Source organism: Sinohyriopsis cumingii, chromosome 9, assembly GCF_028554795.1.
Source record: "Sinohyriopsis cumingii isolate HCF-2022 chromosome 9, ASM2855479v2, whole genome shotgun sequence".
Classification (NCBI taxonomy): Eukaryota; Metazoa; Mollusca; class Bivalvia; order Unionida; family Unionidae; genus Sinohyriopsis; species Sinohyriopsis cumingii.
In genome coordinates this window covers 55,005,043-55,014,141 of record NC_142969.1, presented here as the reverse complement: position 1 = coordinate 55,014,141, position 9,099 = coordinate 55,005,043, and the positions used below count along the sequence as shown (strand labels likewise).

Genomic DNA, 9,099 nt, shown 5'->3' with positions numbered 1-9,099 from the left:
CTGCATGAAATACATCCGAAAATCAATCACATGAAATATGACTTGAGAAGAAAGAAAAAATCGTCAGCATGAAATGCATCTCTAGAAATCTCTCTGCGTGAACTACAACCTCAGAAAATCCTCCGCATGAAATACTCCCTCAGAATATCTCCCACGTGAGTTACGACCTCAGGAAAAATATCAACTGCATGAAATAACACCTCGGAAAATCTGCTGCAAGAAGTACAGCTTCAGAAACTTCTCCGCTGAAGTACGACGTCAGAAACATCAATCGCGCGAGAAACGATCCCGGAAATCTTGCCGTGTGAAATATCGCAGAAATCTCTCAACGTAAAATAAGACTCTTAAAAATCAACCGCATGAAATAAATCTCAGAAATCTCTCCGAGTGAAATGCAATCTCAGAAAAAATTAGCTACATGAAATAGGACTACAAAAATCTTCCACATCAAACACGACTTCAGAAAAAATCATGCTCATGAAATACATGTACATAAAAATCGCTCGCATAAAATATAATATATGAAATCTCTCCAAGTAAAATGCGACCTTAGAAAATCTACCGCACGAATACGACTAAAACAAATCAGCCTCATGAAATACAATCTCAGATAATATTCCGCGTGGAAAACGGAGAATCTGAAATCTCTCAGCGTGAAATACAACCTGTGAAATCTTTTCGCGTGAAATGCAACATCAGAAATTTCTAAGCGTGTACTAAATTATCCGAAAATCTTCCGCATGAAATACCACTGAAATCTTTCCACGTCAAATGCAAACTAAGAAATCTCTCCGCATGAAACACAACCTCAAAGTCTTCCACATGATGTGCGACATCAGAAAATGTTCCGCATGAAATGCGACCTCATAAAATCTACCGCGTGAAATACGACCTCAGAAAAATAACCGCATGGAATACAACGTCAGAATCAGCTTCAAGTGAAGTGCAATTTCAAATATCTCTCCACATGAAATACATCAGAAAATCTTTCACAAGAAATACAGACCTCAGAAATCTCTCCACGTGAAATACAACCTCAAAAGTATATCAGCGTGAAATTTATGCAATGCGACCTCAGATAAAACAAAATCAACCGCCTGAAATATAACCTCATAAATGTCTCCACGTGAAATACAACTTCTTTAAAAAAATCAACCGCATGAAATACAATCTTATTAATCTCTCAGTGTTAAATGCATTGTTGGTTATGCGGTCCCGTACTATATAATGCTGAAGTTCGCGAACACTCTAATTACACTGGCTGATACAGCGGCACTGCGCATAATACATATAATCCGTGAGTGAAGACTTCAGAATTTGTCCAGTTCTATTTCATAAAATATGAGGGTAAAATTTGCACTTGACTGAAACATTTGGGAAAATTCTCTGAAAAAAGAAGTTGCATTCCAGATAACGCGAAGAAATACCTGTCTTTCTCAACTGGCAACCTGCCTTTAAGGCTCTCACTAGAAAAACGTTCACTCCCCTCACAAAACCATTCAAATATACCGCAGAGGAATTTTTTGACGCATATGGCAACCATGACAGAGAATCTTGTCACTCGCAAGGAAATCTACCAATACGAATACACGACATCTTGCGACAAAATTGCTATGACAAGAAGAATTCCACAGCGGGTTAAATGATTCTAATGTTTCGGATGCAGATTACGAGCATTCTGTCGTCGTCTGGAATAAATTTAAGCTTAAGTATCTTCGCCAATACCATGATCTCTCTCTCTGTCTCTGTATATATATATATATATATATATATATATATATATATATATATATATATATATATATATATATATATATATATATATATATATATACTTCTTGATGATAGTTCTAGAAAATTTTAGATATCACTGCTTGTCATAGTACACACTGGATCCAGCTTGGTATTTTACTTGTCCTGGAATTGTGTGTGATACGCCGCTCAAAATTACTAGAACCAGTCTCCAGTTGCTGATTGAAGTTGATATGCATCAATTTATCGAGAAAGGCATCCAAGGTAGAATGTCAGTTATACTAATCAAACATTCTGTGTTAAAAAAAAAATACAAAACAAAAATACAATAAAGACATATCAGCCCGAATGCGATTGAACAAAAATATCCCGTGTTGTGGCCCAATGATTTATATGGCAGTACTATGTTGCAGAAGTTGTCCGTCACAGGTTTCAAGTCGTTAAATCCAGTATTTTTCACAACAGAGATGTTGGCGAGTAACATTCATACCGGCTACTTTTCGAAGTTGATCTCAAGTATCCTGCTGAATAACTTGATGCCCTCTAGCGTCAAAATGTTTTACTGTGGAAGATAACATATTAGGTGATTATTCGCGGCCGCTAAAAGTAAAACTCCCTGTGGGTTGTTTTAATGTTCCTAAGCCGATTCAAAATCTTCAAGATGAACATCACTATGGAATCTACTAAAAAAAAATTTGAAGCAGTTGCTTGACTTTGGAATGAAGCTGATCAGAATGCTTGATTGATTGATTTTATTGACTTCAACATGACTAAGCAGCAGCTGCAACAAATGATTTAGAAAATGATTTCTTCAATTTGATGAAAAATTCTGTATCTGGCAAAACCTTATCAAACATCAGAGCGCTAACATAGGGCACGCTAACACGGTCGAGCGTCGTGACAAGCTAATTGCAGACCCATGTATTGTAAGCATGACAATTTTTAAAAAAGAGCTAAGACAGGTATGAAGCCATACATGCCAATATTTATTGGTTTCGTTGTCCTTGAGCTATTCCGGCATTTAATGCATTACTTTCATTACAATACCATCAACACTACAAAGTATGGCAACCACATTAACCTGCTTCTTGCTGACACGGTATCTTTGTGCCATGAACTCAAAACAGATGATGTATTTGATGATATATTTGCTATGCACGACAAATTTGATTTCTTGGATTATTCTCGCAATGCTGATAGCAAGCTTAATAGATTTTATGATTCTACTAACAAGACAGTTGTTGGAAGGTTAAAAAATGAATAACGTGCACAGATCTAAGATGTGTTGCGATCTTAAAGTGCAAATGTTAGAGCTGCTAGAAAAAGCATGAAGCGTGCTTAGAGCACCAATAAATCTGCCGTAGGAAAAAAAAATCATTATTAGAGAAGACTATTGGCAGTGCTGACTGCGGATGAAAAACAGAGCGTCTAAATGAATTCTTTAAAATAAAGGGGTCACATTTTGCATACAATATTATGCTCAGAAAAATTGTATTACCTGTCAATGACGATAGAAGTATATTCTTGAGTATTACGTCAATACTTCAACATTTGGCCAATATAGCATCAGACCTAAAATTAACGATATTTTTGCTGATCTTGGGTTTTGGTGAATAACAGAAAAGGTGTCCTAAATTGTAGTAGAGTAAGTAGAGTTGCTGTGGCTGCACCATAATTAGAGAACGCAAAATAAGACATAAAACGCTCAATATGAGGCATCACCATCTTCTGATATCAATCAACCTTCCGTTAGCAAGCATCACGACAGTTATTATACTTTGCAGTCATAGTGGCTCGTCAATATAAGACACTATTTCACGTCTGTGATACTTCCGAAACATTGTTAATGTTGATGATGCTGACGAAGTAGAGCTTCATACTGAGTCTTTAGTGACTTATTCTTTCTCATTAAAGTAAAGCCATAGCCCCCAATATAATATACTGCTATTACCTACCCTTCTCGTTGGATGGTAGGAGTGTATGTTTGGAGAGTAATCGAGAGTGGGCGATGGATTGTATATGTGGCGTGTGTTTGATAGTAACTAAAAATGTTGACGGTACATTTCCCTCACGATTCTGCAAGTTTTTGAACATGGAACGGTCAATAACAATTCCCAAGTTAACATAGGATTTCCCGTTAGGCTCTATAATACCATTCCCATGTTAAACCTATTTACCATTTTAACGTAGGATTTCCCGTTTGGTTCTATAGTGGCCCCGCATGTTCTGTAAACTACCATTGCTTGAATAGTTATAATCTGGGTCTATACAATTTTGGCTCCAGAATATCATTTCCCACGTTAAACCTATGGACCATTTTAACACAGAATATACCGTTTAGCTCTATAGCGGACACAGCATGTTAAACATATGGACCATTTTAATATGGAGTTCCGGTTTGGCCTAATAGTGGCCCCGCATGCGAAACTATCCTAACTCTTGGCCTACACAACTACTCAAAAAGATGATCAAACGTTGTCCTAAAAGTATATCAAATCTGGATGTTCTGAAACACAACGAATGCCATGTTTTAAAGACTGCACACCGTTAAAAATCCATGTTTTTTTTTCGCTGTCAAAAACGACAAACAGCACCATAAAGCGCCAAACTGTGAAAACGGATTTCTTTGACTCAACCTTACAGTTTACATGTTACTTGTTTTCCATCATTTTTATTCACTACAGCTATCAGTGATACCACACAGCTGTATTGCTGAAGAATGGAGTATTTATTCCTGAAGAAAAATAAATAATAAAGCAAACATAATTAAGAAACGAGATACAACACCACTTCCAACTACCTTCTCTCCAGTCGACCTTCCGGACATGTTTGCAAATTTCTTCCGTGACAAAGTACAAACAATTAGAGATAAACTTGACACCACAATTTCAATTGACTCGTCGTCACCATACAGTTGGGATACAGAATTTGAGCGGCAACCATTAGCAGCATTTGAGCCTGTTTATGGATTTCGTACGTACAATCCTGATGAAGAGTGCACCAAAGTCATGTGAACTTGATCCAATTCCAACATCACTGCTGCTTGAGTGCTTAGATCCAGTAATGCCTTCACTAACTGATGTTATTAATACCTCTCTCTCTCCTGGGGAATTCCCATCATTTTCAAAACTGCCATTGTAAAGCCTCTGCTGAAGAAACCAACACTCGACTATAACAATTTAAAGAACTACCGCCCAGTTTCTAATCTCCCATTCATATAAAAATCTTAGAAAAGGTTGTTCTATCCCAGCTTGTATCTCATCTAAATTCAAAGTCTTTTTAGCAATGTATAATCTGCATATCGCCCTTGCCACATTACTGAAACTACTCTTCTAAAAGTAGTTAATGACATTCTCTCTGCGTTGGATAGCGGAAAGATTACAGTCATCATCCTCCTTGATTTGTCTGCAGCATTTGACACAATATACCATATATATATTACTTCACCGTCTCCAGCATGTATTTGGCATTCATGATACAGCCTTACTGTGGTTCAAGTCCTACTTGGTCAACAGGACACAAATTGTATCTGCAAATGGAATACACTCCAGCCCAGTTGATCTATGTTGTGGTGTTCCACAAGGGGTCTGTTCTTAGAACTGTTCTCTTCATTCTGTACACTCAGTCGCTCTCAAGTGTCATAGATCATCATCCAGTGTCTCACCAATTGTACGATGATGACACCCAACTATACAAATCTAGCCACCCAACTGAAGTTGATGCTACCATCCAAGGTGTAGAGAGGTGCATTTCTGATGTGAAATCATGGATGACAATCTAACAAGCTGCAGATGAATGATGATAAAACTGAGGCCATTCTGATCACAACACAAAGACTTTCTCATTCACATCCTTTACCTCAGACAATAAATATCAGTAACACCAACATTATCTTCACACGGTACGAAACCTAGGTATCACTCTGGACAGTACTCTCATGTTGCACCAACATGCCAAGAACATATGCAAGGCTGCATATCTTGAGCTGAGACGCATCAGCTCAATTCGCAAATATCTTTCAGTTGATGCCACTAAAACACTTGTATGTTCATTAGTACTTTCAAGACTGGACTATTGTAACTCAGTTCTGTCTGGTTCATCTCAATATCTACTCCAGAAACTTCAAAAAGTTCAAAACACAGCTGCTCGGACCATACTTAGAGTACCACGATCAGAGCACACCTCCCCGTTGCTCTGTACCCTACACTGGCTATCCATTCGATCCAGAATCAAACACAAAATTTGTTCTCTGTGCTACGTTTCACTGTCGGACTCTAGTCCAACATACCTATCTGACCTCACCCATGTGTACACACCAGCAAGATACTTACGCTCCTCTTCTGACAATCGTATACTCATTATTCCAAGTATGAAAACAAAGTCATATGGACAGCGTTCTTTTGCATACCAGGGCCCAGCAACGTGGAATGAATTGCCCACTGAACTTAGACACAAAGACACAGTGATCACATTCAAGAGGGCTCTCAAAACTCACTTATTTCGACTGCAAGAACAAACTTAAAGACCTAATAATGTTTCCTACCTGAAATATTCTCAGCATGTTTTATTTTTTATTTTTTAATGTTTTTCTAATTTCATGGTGTTTGATTTTGTAATAATATTATTATGTTTGTTTTTTTTTAAATCTTATAGGTGTTGTCTAATGTTGTAAAGCGCTTAGAGCTTCTAAAGATTAGGCGCTATACAAAGTCCTTATTATTATTATTATTATTATATGTATTTTAAAAAAAAAACAATAAAAAAGAGCCAAAAAACCAAACAACCAACCAACAAACAAACAAAAACAAGACAAACATCAATTTATCAAGGTCAACAAAAATGAAAATTAAGTAACAGAGTATACAGTATAAAATACATATAGCTTTTTCTGTTTCTTTCCTGTCCATTTGTAACAATTTTATTGAGAAAAAAATTCTTGTTTCATATTACGGCGCATGGTCTATTACAGGGTGGTCCAACACCTTCAAAACCGTGGGCCACATGGGCCAAAATATAAAGTTCGTGGAATACCTACAGTCGTTGTTATTTTGACAAGTCATTTTAAAACATAATAAAAAACAAACTTCTTACAATTTGTTTTTTTTTCTGTTTTCAGTACATTCCGTTACTTGAAGAGTCGCGTGGCAATAGGTAAAAACCGTTTGATGTGGACGATTGCATTACTGGTGAATGCAAGCTGATGTATCCATCTCAAATAGATATAGACAAATCACGTGGGATTAATATTGATCATGTGACAACTCCATTTTGATCTGTCTGAAAACAGCCGACAATGATTCGGTGAAATAATTACAGAAAAAGTAAGTATCTCTGAGTTTCAAATAAGCTCGCAATCAAATATAATACTAATAGTGCACAGCACTTTATTTTCTTTAGAACGCAGTATTGCAAAATTTATTTAGAGTTTGAGCTGCTAAGTTTCTAGCATTGAGCGAAACTCGTAGCTCCAATTTCACGAGCATCAGACACTCGTTTCCGCAGATGTCAGAAGAACAAAAAATGAAACGGACACTTGTTTCTGTAAGTAGAATGACAACACATACATTTAGTTAACTTGGGGAGGATGCTATAATTAGTTTCCCCCCATATTACTGACGAGTGCTTGTGATAAACGAAAGGAGGAAAATGTTGACAATACTCTTCTTTCTGTCAGGAGGAGAGAAGGGAATTGATTGGTAGAAAAACAGTGAGCGTGTTAGTATTTCTCATCATTTGTACTGACAGAAACGAGTGCCTATGCAGCAAGCTGCTGTCTGCCACATTTTATTGTTTTATGACGGTAAGACCTAGGGGCTTTGGGGGTGGGCTGGGATTTTTTAAAATATTTTTTATTATCTTCAGATAATATATTTGCTGCAGCAAATATAATGGATACTGACTATAATAAAGCTTAATTTGTCAGTACATAAGAGCATCAATATTTTTTTTCAAGCTTCAAGCTTGAAAATTTGTTTGCAGACCCTAGAAAGATGGTGGTATAGTTCATTCTGCAGGTCGATTGCATTGCTAGTCACATGCCATGAATGGTTGATAAATTAAATTTGAATGTCACATTGTGCCCTGGAACAAACATTATATCGTAGTTTGAAATTGCATCAAAGAAGTTTTAATGGAGACACCAGTCAGTGATTTTGAGGACGAAAATGGTGTTAAATACAAGTCTAATGTGCATGCTGGATGGACAAAATTAGACTGCATGCAAATCAGTCACTGTTTCAGCAAATGTAGCAAAGGCAGAATACCAAACCAAATTCAAATACAGACAACTTAAAAATAGAATGCAATTTTTATTTCTTTTCTCAAACAATTTAGCCCCAAGGGATAATGTGCTACAAAACTATATTTCGTTATTGAGATTAAGGTAAAGTGAATAAATAAGAATGAAAAGAATGAAATTCAGAAGTCAAGATATTTATTTGATCAAAATACTCCTGTCTTGGTGGCTGAAGTCAGTCCTGCATCTTATCAAATGGAGCAGCATTCAATGGCATAAAATGTTGAATCCAAATTATTGCCAGCTAACAGGTAGTTCGGTTGAAAGTATTTTTGTTATCTATTTATGGATGAGAATGGCATATAAATAGATGCAAAGTACATGTATATGTCTGTCTGTAATGTGAAAACTGGAAATACAACCAATAAATCACATAAAAGGGCACCACCTGCCAGTGAAGGATCTTTATAGGACTCGCTGTACTAATTCAGTTTCCATAGTAAACCTATGCAAACCCCATGATATTAAAAATTGAATAACGTAAAATTTTTGAGTGCTCATGGTTAAACCTATATTTATCAGTATAGATGAAACCTGGATGTCAGCTTCTGTGTAGAGGAAAGGATATGAGCCATGGCATTTTCTGGACCTGCATGTGTTTGAAACGTGTGCTTTCAATTCTGCACCAAAGAGTCAGGTGCTAATTTTAGTAATGATTGTTCCAAACTCAAGATTGTTGAAAGACTGAAATTCCATCAATAAAAAAAATGTCTCTATTTTTTTTCACTTGCAACTAGGATAAGCTCGCTAAAGGTTCTTTTTCCTACAGCATAATTTACATTATTGACCAATCCTGGTCAGCCTAACCCATATATACTCTATTTTAGGTTCCCCCGTTTCCAGGCTGGTTCCCATTTTTCCATACCATTAGTACCGTGTGTCCTATAGATGGAAAGACCTTCAAGTTAATATGTGCATCGAAAAAGAATTGTATCATAATCATGAATCTATCGATATGTGGCACAGGTATATCATTTCAACCCTAGAGGTGACTACATTATGGCCAGATTTAGTTAAATAGGAAAGCTGTACTCTTCTTAATAAAGAAATTG

The 9,099-nt window shown here is 36.5% G+C and overlaps 1 protein-coding gene across 3 annotated transcripts in view; it reads left to right on the top strand.

The window, feature by feature from the left end:
• Positions 1–7,007: 7,007 nt before the first annotated feature.
• Positions 7,008–9,099, top strand: part of LOC149791848 (TBC1 domain family member 5-like) — a 151,261-nt gene continuing 149,169 nt past the window's right edge. For all 3 annotated transcript variants that reach the window (XM_089970356.1, XM_089970357.1, XM_089970355.1), the window contains exon 1: positions 7,008–7,073. The gene's annotated coding sequence lies outside the window, so the exon portion shown is untranslated. The remainder of the gene's footprint in view (positions 7,074–9,099) is intronic.